Source organism: Balaenoptera physalus (genome assembly GCF_965194825.1).
Source record: "Balaenoptera physalus genome assembly, chromosome: 11".
Taxonomy (NCBI): Eukaryota; Metazoa; Chordata; class Mammalia; order Artiodactyla; family Balaenopteridae; genus Balaenoptera; species Balaenoptera physalus.
Genome location: NC_138896.1, coordinates 87,056,127 through 87,071,843, shown reverse-complemented (window position 1 = coordinate 87,071,843; position 15,717 = coordinate 87,056,127). Strand labels below are relative to the sequence as shown.

The 15,717-nt window shown below is 40.6% G+C and overlaps 1 protein-coding gene across 1 annotated transcript in view; it reads right to left on the bottom strand.

Moving 5' to 3' along the window:
* Positions 1 to 15,717, bottom strand: part of SLC25A26 (solute carrier family 25 member 26) — a 298,689-nt gene that overhangs the window by 140,001 nt on the left and 142,971 nt on the right. The window contains exons 9-10 of the mRNA XM_082412391.1: positions 3,191 to 3,273; positions 2,037 to 2,233 (exon numbers count right to left, since the gene is read on the bottom strand). The gene's annotated coding sequence lies outside the window, so the exon portion shown is untranslated. The remainder of the gene's footprint in view (positions 1 to 2,036; positions 2,234 to 3,190; positions 3,274 to 15,717) is intronic.

The window sequence follows — 15,717 nt, the reverse complement described above, 5'->3', positions numbered from 1 at the left end:
TAGGAAATACAGATGAACAAACATGACCTGGGGCCTTCCTTTCATGAAATGCTTACAGAAAGATCCATTACCACTTGTGCATGCCTTTTAAATGGAACATTACAATGCAATGTCATTGTCACCACATTGCAGGCAGAGTATATCCTCAAATCTTCTAGTTAAAAAATCTACCAAATAAGTACTGGTTTGCACTAAACATGTGAAATTATACTAATAATATTGTCTTCCTCAATTAAATCTACCACTGTAAGCCAAGTTCACTTTAGTTCCGAAATATTCGTAGTATTTACAAAAATTATCAGGAGGTCAAAAACAATACATCAAAAAAAAACAAATTAGGTCCAGCTTAGGGGAAATAAAGGACATAATCTTTAGCCAGAACTAGACCCAAGCTCCAAGTTCGTTACTGATCTATATTGAAAAATAAAGTAATAGAATCATTTGCAATAAAAGTATTCATGTATCTTAACCCATATGCATATTTTAACCCATATGTAACGGAAAGGAACCCTTTAAGTAATAAAATCAAGGTTATACTTTCCATGTGGATTTGTGTTTCCATTTTGAATCAGTGAGGAAAAAAAAAAAGACTGTCCTTTCAATAAACGGCTTTGGGACAGTTAGATAACCATTTAGAAGAAAATTATGTTTCATCCCTGTCTCACACTTTACCTCCAAAAACAGTTCCAACTGGATTAAAGTTCTCACTTATATAATTTATTAGAATACTAGAAGGAAAAGGTAAATATTTTAATATTCTTGAGGTAAAGAAACAGGTTTATGCATGAGATTTTTTTTAACTAGGAAAAATATTTGCAGCACATATGACAAGAATGAATTCTTAATACTAAATAGTTCCTATAACTCAATAAGAAAAACACCAATACCAATAGAAAAAAATGGGGAAAGTCACAAAGGAAGAAAAATAAGTAGCTAATGAACATGTGAAAATATTTTAAATTCCTTAATAACATCAAAATGAGAATTAAAACAATACAGCATTTTTCAAACCTATCAAATAGGCAAAGATTTTTATAGGGGGAGCATCAAAGCAACTTTTCTGGTGAGTGATATGACAAGATATATCAAAACCCTAAAAAATGTTCTTTGTCCTCAACTGTTCTACTTACTGCATTGTACTCTAAGGAATTATTTTTTTTAAGCCATAGAAATATGACGATAAGCATATTCATTTCACCGTTTTCATAGCAAAAGAAGAATTTTTATACAACCAAAAATGTTCATCATTGCATGATTGACATACTTTGGTTACAGTATCCATATGTAGCTATTTAAAACCGTGATGTGGAAGAATCTTTAATGATACAGAAGGATGGTAAAAATAAAAACAGTTGCACAAGAGCATTTGCATATCCTGGTTTCTGTCCTTATGCCCCAGCAGATCCACTCCCTACTTTCTCTTCTTTTGTTTTCTGTCCTAGAAAGCTGACCGGTAGGAACTGCCCCCTGGTTTCCAGTAGGGTTTGGCCAATGAGAGTCATGGGCAGATCTGAGGATGGCGAGAGAAAGAGGTCAGGGTATTTCTTCTCTACTCGCTCCCTGCCTCAGCCCAGTTCTGGCAGGTGTTGCATTCCTCTACAATACTGCTACTATCTCTTTGGCTCCCTTTCTCTTTCAGGTCTAGGGAGGATAATGGCTTCCCACTGTTGTAAGCCCTGGCTGCCTCTTCCTACCTTATTGATTTTCCTAACACTGCCCAAGTTTCTCTTCAAAATCCCAGTTGGGTGCCTTCTGTTTGCTTCTAGAACTCTGACTGACAAAAGACACTGTAATCCAATGTTTGTAAACATTTACATACTAGTTCCCTATTGCTGCATAACAAACTACCCCAATACTTAGCAGCTTAAAACAGCAAACATGTACCATCTCAGAGTTTCTGTGGCTCTGAAATCTGGAATTGGCCTAGCTAGGCCTGGCTGGCTCATAATCTCTCATGAGACTGCAGTTATGCTGTCAGCCAGGACTACAGTCCCAACTGATGGCTCGAATGGAAATCCACTTCCAAGCTCACTCACGTGGTTGTAGGCAGGATTCAGCTCCGCACAGGTTGTTGGAGTGAGGGGCTCAATTCCTCAGTGTCTGTTGACTGGAGTCAGTCCTCCCTCGGTTCCTTGCCTCGAGGGCCTCTCCGTGTGGGAGCTTGCAACACAGCCCCTGGCTTCCATCAGAGCGAGAGAAAGCACCCAAGATGGAAGCCGCAATCTTTAGTAACCTAATCACACTCGGGGAGGGGATTGTACAAGGGCATGAATATAAGGCAGCAGCAATCAATGGGGACAATCTTAGAGGCAATATATATAATTTACACATGCACAGAAAAAAATCTGTATGATGACGGGTTATCTTTGGGGACATTAAAAATGATGTTTGTTGGGCCTTCCCTGGTGGTTCAGTAGTTGAGAATCTGCCTGCCAATGCAAGGGACACGGGTTTAAGCCCTGGTCCGGGAAGATCCCACATGCTGCGGAGCAACTAAGCCCGTGCGCCACAGCTACTGAAGCCTGTGCACCTAGAGCCTGTGCTCCGCAACAAGAGAGGCCACTGCAGTGAGAAGCCCGTGCACTGCAACGAAGAGTAGCCCCACTCACTGTAACTAGAGAAAGCCCGCGTGCAGCAACGAAGACCCAATGCAGCCAAAAATAAAATAAATAAAATAAATAATTTTTTTTAAAAAATGATGTTTGTTTTCCTCTTGCGTTACTGGCCATTTCTAACGAATAAATAGTACTGCTGCAGCTATTACCATCAGATATTGTTGCTGACCTACCTCCAGCTGACAGCCACTCACATGATATTGCTTAATTTCTTTGCCTTTTCCATGAGCAAGTTGATATCAACCTGTCTAGATTTTACAAAGCGTGAATCAGTTATCTCCCATAATCGGGTTTTGTTCAATATTTGACCCAAGATGAAGCTCTGGCTAGGTTTCCAAAACATATATAAAAATAATCAGGATGAAATTTGCTCAGCTAATTTTTACATTCTCTGACAAAGCTCTCCACTCTATTGGATGCGGAAATTATCCTAAAACCTTGTGCCTGTGCATTTACTGCCCATCAGTTTGGCAAGCCTGTCACACTGATATATAACACCAAACTGCCCTTGCTGTAATTGCTCCTCTCTGTTGAAGTGGCAACTGATAATTATAGGTCACCCTTGTGACACTTACCTGACACAGAGGACGACAGCAAATGATTTTTCTCAGTCATTGACTATTGTTATATTCAAGGGCAAATCGAGCTATTTTCCTCTCTGCAATAGAGGAAATAATGGGAAAACAGAAATGGGGTTCATGATCTTCCCATTACAGGAATTTGAAACAAAACTGTCCACCATTAAACCACGATCACAAATAAGAACCTTTATTATTCTTCAAATTAATTCCATCAGCAAGTACTAACCAGTTATTGTGTGTCCATAATGGCCTTTTTTCTTTCTAAACATCTGACCCTCCCAACTTCATTTTTTATCATGGTGTTCCATGATTCTTACAATCTTCTGGGTTAAGAAGCCTGCCTCTTGTCCAATTTCGTATTTATCCTTGATGCCTAAACCATTGCTTAATCCTTCAGAGGCCTTCCTCCTCTCCTTTCTGCAAAACTGAAGGCTCTGGTTTGAGCCTTCAAAAATCATAATGACTAAACCAGTCATAAAACCCTTCTCCTGTCTCCATATCCCCATTTCTAGTTTGTTTGGACAGCTCTGCAAGAGTTAAAAAAAAAAAAAAAAAAGGAACCATCTTAAATCAGGCTCTGTGTCGATGACTGACCATTTCCCTATTTATTTTCTCACTTAATCCAAACTGTCAACCTGTGACGACTTAGGTATTATAATCAAGCCTGGACTCCTGGTTTCCTGTAAAACCCAAAAGGAAGTCATTGACTTCCATTGACTGTCTTTGGAAGACAGTTTGTTACAAAGCTAAACGTATGATCTGGGAATTGTGCTCCATGGTATTTACTCAAATTAGTTGAAAACTTATGTCCACACAAAAATCTGCAAACGGATGTTTGCAGCAGCTTTAATCACAATTGCCAAAACTTGGACGCAACCAAGACATCATTTAGTAAGTGAATGGATAAATAAACTGTGGTCTATCCAGGCAACAGAATGGCATTCAGTGTTAAAAAGAAATGAGCTATCAAGCCGTGAAAAAAGACGTGTTGGAACCTTCAAGGCATAGTACAATGCTAAGTGAGACAAGCCAGTCTGAAAATGCTATATACTGTATGATTCCAACATTCTGGAAAAGGTAAAACTATGGAGACCATAAAAAGATCGGTGGTTGCCAAGGGTTAAGGAGAGGGAGAGATAAGTAGGTGGAGCACAGAGAATTCTTAGGGTAGTGAAACTATTCTATGCGATGCTATAATGGTTGATACATGTCGTTACAGACTTGTCAAAACCAACAGAATGTACAATACTGAGTGATTCACCTAATGTAAAGCATGAGTTTGGGATGATAGCGAGGTTGCAATGTAGATTTATCAACTGTAACAGACATGCCCCTCTGGTGAGGGCTGCTGATTGTCGGGGAGACTGCGGGTGTGGGCGGAGGGGAAGGAGGGAGTATATGGGAGCGCTCCACTGAGTACTCCAAATGCAGCGCTTGCTGCTCAGTTTTATCGTGAATCTAAATGTGCTCCGAAAGATAAATTCTATTGCAATCATTTCAAAAAAAGGAAGTCATTGTACTATACCCTGAGATTCCCAATGATAACAAACTTCAGTCAAATTCTATCCTCCTTCTACAGGGGCTGGGGTTGGGGAGGAAGGGGAGAAGGGAGGGAGGGATGGAGGGAAGGAGAGAGAGGGGGAGGGAGGGAGAGAAGGAGGGAGGGAGCAAGGAGTGTGCAAAGAAAAGAGGAAAAATAAGACAATATATGAAAAGAAAAATATCTTGTCTCTGCTCCATGGGTTGGACATACTTTTCCTCCAACCCAAATGTTCACTGACAGATGAATGCATAAACAAAATGGGGTGTATACATGATCTCGGAGAGGCAGCAGTGGGTGGTGGCGTGAAGCAAGATCTTAATTCCCTGCCCAAGAATTGAACCTGGGGAGCCTGAATGAAAACCGGGAATCCCAGTCACCACACCCCCTAGCTTTTGCCCCCAGCGAAAAATGCATTTCTCACAGAGGCAAAACTGTAAAAACAGGTACAAAGTTTATTATTAGAGACACAGCACAACAACAAGTGGGAGAGCACACAGAGAAACAGTTTGTTTAGTTAAGACAGAAGCAAGGCAGAGATACACACCGGGAGAGGAAGGGTGTGGGTGTCCTCCTGAATGAGGAGGAACGCAGTGAAGAGGTGGTTAGGTCATTTATATAGGGCAGTTCTTCCGGGTCTTTGTTTACCTTTGGCCAATTACCTGGTTTCTTTTTCCACACCTGCCCTGCCCTAGGACCCTCCCCAACGTGCGTGCGCAACGTTTTTCCAAGACGGATTTCAGCCCAGAGGTCTATGGGACAGCCTTAGCATCACGTATTATGGGGTGGTGCCCCCCCTTTTTGACCCCCAAGGAGCCTTTCTGCACATGTGCAGTATTTCCCTTGCCCTAAGGATGGGAAATGTATGATCTCTTGATCTTTTAACAGGGTTTAGTCCCATTCTGTCCCTGCCATAAAAATGTCCAATGTCTGGTTATTTACCCTATTTCTGTTGCTGGTTTTTATATCAAGGTGTAGATCTCGAAATATAGACAGGAGTCTGGTTATAAATATGTAGTCCTGGAGCCCGTTTGTCTCTTGCTTCAGGAAATGTAAACAGGGGGCTGGGTAATGAATGTCCAGCCTGGAGCCCATCTTCCTCTCACCCCAAGAAGTGTGAACAGGAGGCCAGTTGTAAATGCCTAGCCTGGAGCCCATCTATCTCCTGCCTTATACATACAATGGAATCTTATTCAGGCTTAAAAAGGAAAGAAATTCTGATACATGGACAAACCTTGAAGACATTGTGTTAAGTGAAATAAGCCGTTCACAAAAGGACAAATACCGTAGGATTCTGCCTACGGAGGCACATAGAGTAGTCAAATTCACAGAGACAGAGAGTAGAAAGCTGGTTGCCAGGAGCTGGAGGGAGGGGCAATGCTTAGTGTTCAATGGGTACAGAACTTCAGTTGGGGAAAATGAAAAAGTTCTGGGAATGGATGGTGGGAACGGATGGTAGTAATGGCTGCACAATGTGAATGTACTTAATGCCACCGAACCATACACCTAACAAGGTTAAAACGGTCATTTTTATGTTATGTATATTTTACTAACATAAACAAGACACTTTTTCTTCATAGGAGATGGAACGCATTTAATGCATTTCATTTCAAAGATGAAATGATTCTCAGGCTCACGAAAAAGCTGATGCACAACATTCTTTAGTCAACCAGTAATCAAAGTTCTCCCTACCCCTTCGATGCCATTTTGCTTCCTAAGTCAGAGTGGCTGGAGGGAAGTGGGGTGGCGGAGGCAGCAGTAAGTGAAGAGCTCCATTACACGGCGCAGGGCCCCAGCTCATTCACTGATACGGAAAATGTTTTAAGAATGAAATATATGGCTTTGAATTCCCATTCACCAACTCCCTCATCATGATGTGCCTCCCCCGGCTCAGTTTGCCATTCTATACCTTCCTCATTGCAAACCTTCCCCAGAGCTCTCTGGCGCTGCAGTCTTTTTATTTATTACCTTCCGTCAAACAGCAGTCCTTCATTCAAAAGGGCATGACCTTTCATTCCTCTGAGCTACCAGCATGGGTCCTAAATGAACACTTTAGGCTTCATGCTACAGGCTGAACATTAATCTGCTCCAGCTGTCCCCCAGATGAACCCATTAGAGCTCAAAGAATCACTTGAAAAAAGTGAGCTAATACCGTTGTCATTTCTCAGGTCCAATGCTACTGACATTGCAAAATGGCCACAGTTCCCCCAAATAATTACGAGAGAACATGTTACCCTCTGTAGGGTAATGTGTCTCTCAGGTGCAGTTCCACATCCTCTCTTAATTTTTAGTTCCTCTTGCAGGTTTTATTTCTCAACAGACATTTTATATTTTTACCTGAATCCTCGGGCCCCAGACTATTGCTTCAACTTCATGGCCTGCCAGTTACCTTTCTCTGCTCTTGATTCCCCAGGGGAGTTGACCTCCATACTTTCTGCCTCAGGGCTTGGGCACAGGCCCACTTCCACCCTTCTCCTTCTTACTTCACCTTTACTGACAATGCAGTTTAATGTGGTTTCCTCAGAGGTTGTCTTCTCCCTCACATCGCCCTACTCCTCCCATATTTCTCCTGTAGCATCATATTTTTTCCCCAGCACTTATCATAATTTGTAATTCTATGTGTGTGTGCTCATCGCTCTCCACCACTAGATTATAAAATCCATGAAGACAGGGTCAATGTCTTATCAAGTTCACCACTGTTCTCAGTGCCAGACACATAGGAGGAGTTTAATTGTTGGAATGAAGAAAATAAGAGAGGGGCTGGAGTCAGGATGGCGTACTAAGAGGACGTGGAATTCGCATCTCCTCAACACTAGGGCACCTATCAGGCACTGGTAGGGGACCACGGACACCTAAGGGGACGGGAGGAAACCCCAGTGACTGGGTAGGACATGGGGCATGGGGGGAGTGAAGGGGGAGGAGAAGTGGAGGCGGGACGGGACTGGCGCCCCTGAGGGGCGGCTGAGGGAGGGGAAGGGATCCCACGCCAGAAGGGGGAAATTGGGGAACCACTGGGAAGGCAGAGGATCAAAAGGGAGCGTGGCCAGGTTTCCCCTGCCCACTTGGGCCCCCAGGAACCTGCTGAGATCCCGGGCCTGATCCTCTGCCCACCGAGGCCCCCTCCAGCTGCCCGGGTCCTGAGGGAGTGGGAGGGAGGGAAGGGGGAGCAAAAGTAAAGGCCAGACCTATGGGACCAGCACCCCTGAGGGGCGGCTGGGGGAGGGGAGGAGTTTCTACACCCAGCGGGACCCACCCACGGCACCAGGGGAGACCCTGGGGGAGACAGTGGGGGAGGGGCACGAAGGAACGGAAAGGAACGGGGCCAGTGCTTTCCCTGTCCACTTAGGCACCGGGAAGCCTCTTGGGCTCCTGGACCTAACCCTCTGCCCTCAGAGCCTCCCTCCTGCCCTGCAGAGCCCAAGCCCCACCCCTACACCCCCACACAAGGCCCACCTCTGCACTCGGAGACACCCTCTGAGACCCCCTCCAATGGGCGGGGCCTAAACCCCACCCACACACCCTCCCCCAGGGCCCTACCTCCAAACTCCGGAACTCCACACTCCAGAGGCCCTCCTTTCCACGTGCTGCCTCTCCCCTTCCGTGCAGGTCCTAAGCAGAGACCCCCAACCCACGCTTGAACATCACCCCGCCCAGGCCCCACCCCTGCCTAACTTCAACCCCTGCCTAGCTTCCACCCCTGCCTAAACTCCACCCCATGCCAAGGATTTTTTTTTTCTTTTCTTTTCTTTTTTCCTCTTTTAGATTGTGGTTCTGTTTTACCTTGTTGATTCATTGTTGTTGATTCCTTTATATTTTTATTTTTCCTAATAAATCTTTTACTTTTCTAATTTCATTTTATTCTTTATACTTCGTTAGTGATCTCTCCTTTTGGCTTGTTCCCCACCCCCCTTTTTTTTTCTTTTTTCTGTTGTGGTTTTATTTTACCTTGTTGCAGTTGTTTCAATTATAGTTTGATTTTTCCTAATATATTTTTTATCTTTCTAATTTTATTTTATTTTTTATTCTTTGATATTGTACTGCTCCTTTTTTTCTTTCTTTCTTTCCTCTTTTTTTTTTATACCGCACCAAGAAGCTTACAATATGATATCTTGGTTCCCAGGCCAGAGGTCAGGCCCGAGTTCCTGTGGTGGGAGCGCCAAGTCCAAACTGCTGGACTAACAGAGAACCTCAGATCCCAGGGAATATCAATCAGAGTGAGGCTTCCCGGAGGTCCTCACCTCAGCACCAAGACTCAGCTCTATCTAACTGCCTGCAAACTCCAGTGATGGACGTCTCAGGCCAAACAACCAGTAAGACAGGAATACAGCACCAGCCATCAAAGAAAAGAAAAAAAATGAAATGACAAAAAAATACGTTACAGATGAAGGAACGAGGTAAAAACCTACAAGACCAAATAAATGAAGATGAAATAGGCAACCTACCTGAAAAAGAATTCACAGTAATGATAGTAAAGATGATCCAAAATCTCAGAAACAGAATGGAGAAAATACAAGAAACATTTAACAAGGATCTAGAAGAACTAAAGAGCAAACAAACAGTGATGAACAACACAATTACTGAAATTAAAAATACTCTAGAAAGAATCAATAAGAGAAAAACTGAGGCAGAAGAATGGATGAGTGAGCTGGAAGATTAAATGGTGGAAATCACTGCCAGGGAGCATAATAAAGAAAAGAATGAAAAGAATTGAGGACAGTCTCAGAGACCTCTGGGACAACATTAAACACACCAACATTCAAATTATAGGGGTCCCAGAAGAAGAAGAGAAAAAGAAAGGGTCTGAGAAAATATTTGAAGAGATTATAATTGAAAAATTCCCTAACATGGGAAAGGAAATAGTCAATCAAGTCCAGGAAGCACAGACAGTACCATACAGGATAAATCCAAAGAGAAACATGCTGAGACACATATTAATCAAACTATCAAAAATTAAATACAAAGAAAAAATATTAAAAGCAGCAAGGGAAGAGCAACAAATAATATTTAAGGGAATCCCCATAAAGTTAACAGCTGATTTTCAGCAGAAACTCTGCAAGCCAGAAGGGACTGGCAGGACATACTTAAAGTGATGAAAGGGAAAAACCTACAATAAGATTGCTCTGCCCAGCAAGGATCTCATTTAGATTCGATGGAGAAATTAAAACCTTTGCAGATAAACAAAAGTTAAGAGAATTCAGCACAACCAAACCAGCTTTACAACAAATGCTAAAGGAACGTCTCTAGACAGGAAACACAAGAGAAGGAAAAGACCTACAAAAACAAACCCAAAACAGTTAAGAAAATAGTAATAGGAACATACATATCAATAATTACCTTAAATGTAAATGGATTAAACACTCCAACCAAAAGACATTGACCGGCTGAATGGATACAAAAACAAGGTCCATACATATGCTGTCTACAAGAGACCCACTTCAGACCTAGGGACACATGCAGACTGAAAGTGAGGGGATGAAAAAAGATATTCCATGCAAATGGAAATCAAAAGAAAGCTGCAGTAGCAATTCTCATATCAGAAAAAATAGACTTTAAAATAAAGACTATTACAAGAGACAACGAAGGACACTACATAATGATCAAGGGATCAATCCAAGAAGATATAACAATGGTAAATATTTATGTATCCAACATAGGAGCACCTCAATACATAAGGCAAATGCTAACAGCCATAAAAGGGGAAATCGACAGTAACACAATCATCGCAGTGGACTTTAACACACCACTTTCACCAATGGACAGAGCATCCAAAATGAAAATAAATAAGGAAACACAAGCTTTAAATGACACATTAAACAAGACAGACTTAATTGATATTTATAGGACATTCCATCCAAAAACAACAGGATACACTTTCTTCTCAAGTGCTCATGGAACATTCTCCAGGATAGACCATACCTTGGGTCACAAATCAAGCCTTGGTAAATTTAAGAAAATTGAAATTGTATCAAGTATCTTTTCCAACCACAATGCTATGAGACTAGATATCAATTACAGGGGAAAAAAATGTAAAAAATACAAACACACGGAGGCTAAACAATATGCTACTACATAACCAAGAGATCACTGAAAAAATCAAAGAAGAAATCAAAAAATACCTAGAAACAAATGACAATGAAAACATGACGACCCAAAACCTATGGGATGCAGCAAAAGCAGTTCTAGGAGGGACGTTTATAGCAATACAATCCTACCTCAAGAAACAAGAAACATCTCAAATAAACAACCTAACCTTACACCTAAAGCAATTAGAGAAAGAAGAACAAAAAACCCCCCAAAGTTAGCAGAAGGAAAGAATTCATAAAGATCAGATCAGAAATAAATGAAAAAGAAATGAAGGAAACAATAGCAAAGACCAATTAAACTAAAAGCTGGTTCTTTAAGAAGATGAACAAAACTGATAAACCATTAGCCAGACTCATCAAGAAAAAAAGGGAGAAGACTCAAATCAACAGAATCAGAAATGAAAAAGGAGAAGTAACAAGTGACACTGCAGAAATACAAAGGATCATGAGAGATTACTACAAGCAACTATATGCCAATAAAATGGACAACCTGGAAGAAATGGACACATTCTTAGAAAACCACAACTTTCTGAGACTGAACTAGGAAAAATAGAAAGTATAAACAGACCAATCACAAGCACTGAAATTGAGACTGTGATTAAAAATCTTCCAACAAACAAAAGCCCAGGACCAGATGGCTTCACAGGTGAATTCTATCAAACATTTAGAGAAGAGCTAACACCTATCCTTCTCAAACTCTTCCAAAATATAGCAGAGGGAGGAACACTCCCAAACCCATTCTATGAGGCCAGTATCACCCTGATACCAAAACCAGACAAAGATGTCACAAAAAAAGAAAACTACAGGCCAGTATTGCTGATGAACATAGATGCAAAAATCCTCAACAAAATACTAGCAAACAGAATCCAACAGCACATTAAAAGGATCATACACCATGATCAAGTGGGGTTTATCCCAGGAATGCAAGGATTCTTAGATATATGCAAATCAATCAATGTGATACACCATATTAACAAACTGAAGGAGAAAAACCATATGATAATCTCAATAATGCAGAAAAAGCTTTTGACAAAATTCAACACCCATTTATGATAAAAACTCTCCAGAAAGTAGGCATAGAGGGAACCTACCTCAACATAATAAAGGCCATATATGACAAACCCACAGCAAACATCGTCCTCAATGGTGAAAAACTGAAACCATTTCCTCTAAGATCAGGAACAAGACAAGTTTGCCCACTCTCACCACTATTATTCAACATAGTTTTGGAATTTTTAGGCACAGCAATCAGAGAAGAAAAAGAAATAAAAGGAATCCAAACAGGAAAAGAAGAAGTAAAACTGTGACTGTTTGCAGATGGCATGATACTACACATAGAGAACCCTAAAGATGCTACCAGAAAACCACTAGGGCTAATCAATGAATTTGGTAGAGTAGCAGGATACAAAATTAATGCCAGAAATCTCTTGCATTCCTATACACTAATGATGAAAAATCTGAAAGAGAAATTAAGGAAACACTCCCATTTACCATTGCAACAAAAAGAATAAAATACCTGGGAATAAACCTACCTAGGGAGACAAAAGACCTGTATGCAGAAAACTATAAGACACTGATGAAAGAAATAAAAGACGATACAAACAGATGGAGAGATATACTGTGGTCCTGGATAGGAAGAATCAACATTGTGAAAATGACTATACTACCCAAAGCAATCTACAGATTCAGTGCAATCCCGATCAAACTACCAGTGGCATTTTTCACAGAACTAGAACAAAATATTGCACAATTTGTATGGAAACACAAAAGACCCCGAAGCCAAAACAATCTTAAGAAAGAAGAATGGAGCTGGAGGAATCAGGCGCCCAGACTTCAGACTATACTACAAAGCTACCGTAATCAAGACAGTATGGTACTGGCACAAAAACAGAAATATAGATCAATGGAACAGGATAGAAAGCCCAGAGATAAAACCATGCACCTGTGGTCACCTCATCTTTGATAAAGGAGGCAAGAATATACAATGGAGAAAAGACAGCCTCTTCAATAAGTGGTGCTTGGAAAATTAGACAGCCTCACGTAAAAGAATGAAATTAGAACACTCCCTAACACCATACACAAAAGTAAACTCAAAATGGATTAAAGACCTAAATGTAAGGCCAGACACTATCAAACTCTTAGAGGAAAACATAGGCAGAACACTCTATGACATAAATCACAGCAATATCCTTTTTGACCCACCTCCTAGAGAAATGGAAATAAAAACAAAAATAAACAAGTGGGACCTAATGAAACTTGAAAGCTTTTGCGCAGCAAAGGAAACCATAAACAAGACGAAAAGACAACCCACAGAATGGGAGAAAATATTTTCAAACGAAGCAACTGACCAAGGATTAATCTCTAAAATATACAAGCAGCTCATGCAGCTCAATATCAAAAAAACAAACAACCCAATCCAAAAATGGGCAGAAGACCTAAATAGACATTTCTCCAAAGAAGATATACAGATTGCCAACAAACACCTGAAAAGATGCTCAACATCACCAGTCATTAAAGAAATGCAAGTCAAAACTACAATGAGGTATCACCTCACATCAGTCAGAATAGCCATCATCAAAAAATCTACAAACAATAAACGTTGGAGAGGGTGTGGAGAAAAGGGAACCCTCTTGCACTGTTGGTGGGAATTTAAATTGGTACAGCCACTATGGAGAACAGTATGGAGGTTCCTTAAAAAACTAGAAATAGAACTACCATACAACCCAGCAATCCCATTACTGGGCATGTACCCCGAGAAAACCATAATTCAAAAAGAGTCATGTACCATAATGTTCATTGCAGCACTATATACAATTGCCAGGACATGGAAGCAACCTACGTGTCCATCGACAGATGAATGGATAAAGAAGATGTGGCACATATATACAATGGAATATTACTCAGCCATAAAAAGAAACGAAATTGAGTTATTTGTAGTGAGGTGGATGGATCTAGAGTCTGTCATACAGAGTTAAGTAAGTCAGAAAGAGAAAAACAAATACAGTATGCTAACACATACATATGGAATCTAAAAAAAAAAAAAATATTCTGATGAACCTAGGGGCAGGACAGGAATAACAACATAGATGTAGAGAATGGACTTGAGGACACGTGGAGGGCGAAGGGTAGGCTGGGACGATGTGAGAGAATAGCATTGACATATGTACACTACCAAATGTAAAATAGATAGCTAGCGGGAAGCAGCCGCATGGCACAGGGAGATCACCTCAGTGCTTTGCATCCACCTAGTGGGGTGGGATAAGGAGGGTGGGAGGGAGACGCAAGAGGGAGGGTATATGGGGATATACGTATGCATATAGCTGATTTATTTTGTTATACAGCACAAACTAACACAACACTGTAAAGCAATTATACTCCAATAAAGATGTTAAAAAAAGGAAAAAAAAGAGAGGAGAGAGAAAGGGAGGAAGGGAATGAAGTAGGGAATGAAGACACAGTTGCATCTTCAGTCCTATAGCAAAGCTGGTGTGCATTGGGAAGCTTCATCTGGCAGCCAAGACTTCTGGAGACCAATTCTAGAGGGTTTGTAATGCTATGGGAATCTTCAGGTGTCCTTTCCTCCAGAAAAACATTCCTCCCCTACTTTTGAGAGTTGGAAAACAAACGATGTCAAAAACACAGTATGTGCTCCTGGCAAAGAGCATACGGAATCCATATAACAATCCTTATCCTAATTTCCCTGATCCCTGCCCCTCCCAGAGTTCACTGCCGTTGGCCTGCCAAGGTATCCGTTCCAGAAAAGAGCTTGCTCAGAAGCACAGCTGTATCCAACCAGGGCAATGAGAAATCAGTTTTGCTGTGACCCAGTTGGCAATATAGATTGGTCGTTTCACAAAAGCAGGTAATCATCTCTCTTTTTAAAAGTCATTGTGATGATCAGTGAGAATATATGTTGCTTGCAGATATAAAAAGAGAAGATTAAAGAAGAACCTAAATTTTACCTTAGTAAATCTAGAGAAAGAATCATTAAAAATAAGCTTCAAAAAAACAAGAATACAGTTGAGTAATCCCTCAGAAACAAAGTGATTTTTCTATAGTGTTATAATTATAAAGTGTTTTCCTATGTAATATAAGATTTATCCTCGGTAAGTACTCAGAAAGTACCCTGCTTACGCAAGTACTCATAGTATGCTTACTTTATGCTTGCATATAATGAATTTTTAATTCATGAAAAATAGAACTACTTCTGTTCAACAGTTGATCAATAGCAATAGTAGATGATCTATTATGCCACCTTTCTTTTCCACCTGTATTTCTCCTCAACTTCTAAAATAGTCTTCTAAAAGAAAGCTTAGGTAGACAAGAAAATTGGGACAGAACTTATGATCAAGATTTAAAATTAAGGCAAGAAATATATTTCCAAAATGTATATTGTGTGCCTATCTTCTTTCTCAAATATTTTACAATTAACAATGAAACATTTGTAATTTTAAAAAGACTTGGTTTTAACTATGCATTTGTTTATATGAAAGTTTATACCATTTGTCAATTGCTTTGGGCAGGAATTTGGAGATGGGGGCCATTGTTTTATATGCATTGTGTTCTTATTCATCAAAGAATCATGCAGAATATTACAAGTAAATCATGTAGAATACTGCATCAGGCCCTGGGCTGAACCAGGATCAGCCTTTGAAACAAATTCAGAGTCTGTCTTCTTGTAGTTCTGTCTCATTGGAAATGACAAATTAGGATACATCTGTAAGGTTGCATATGCCTCATTTACTGTAAAACCGCTAATTGTTGGGACCACACTGGACTAGAATGGTCTAAAGAAATGGTAGAGTCACTTAAAATGTAAAAACCATATTAGCTGTAGGCTGTACAAAATCAGGCAGCAGGCTGGATTCAGCCCAAAGTCTGTAGTTTGCCAACCTTTG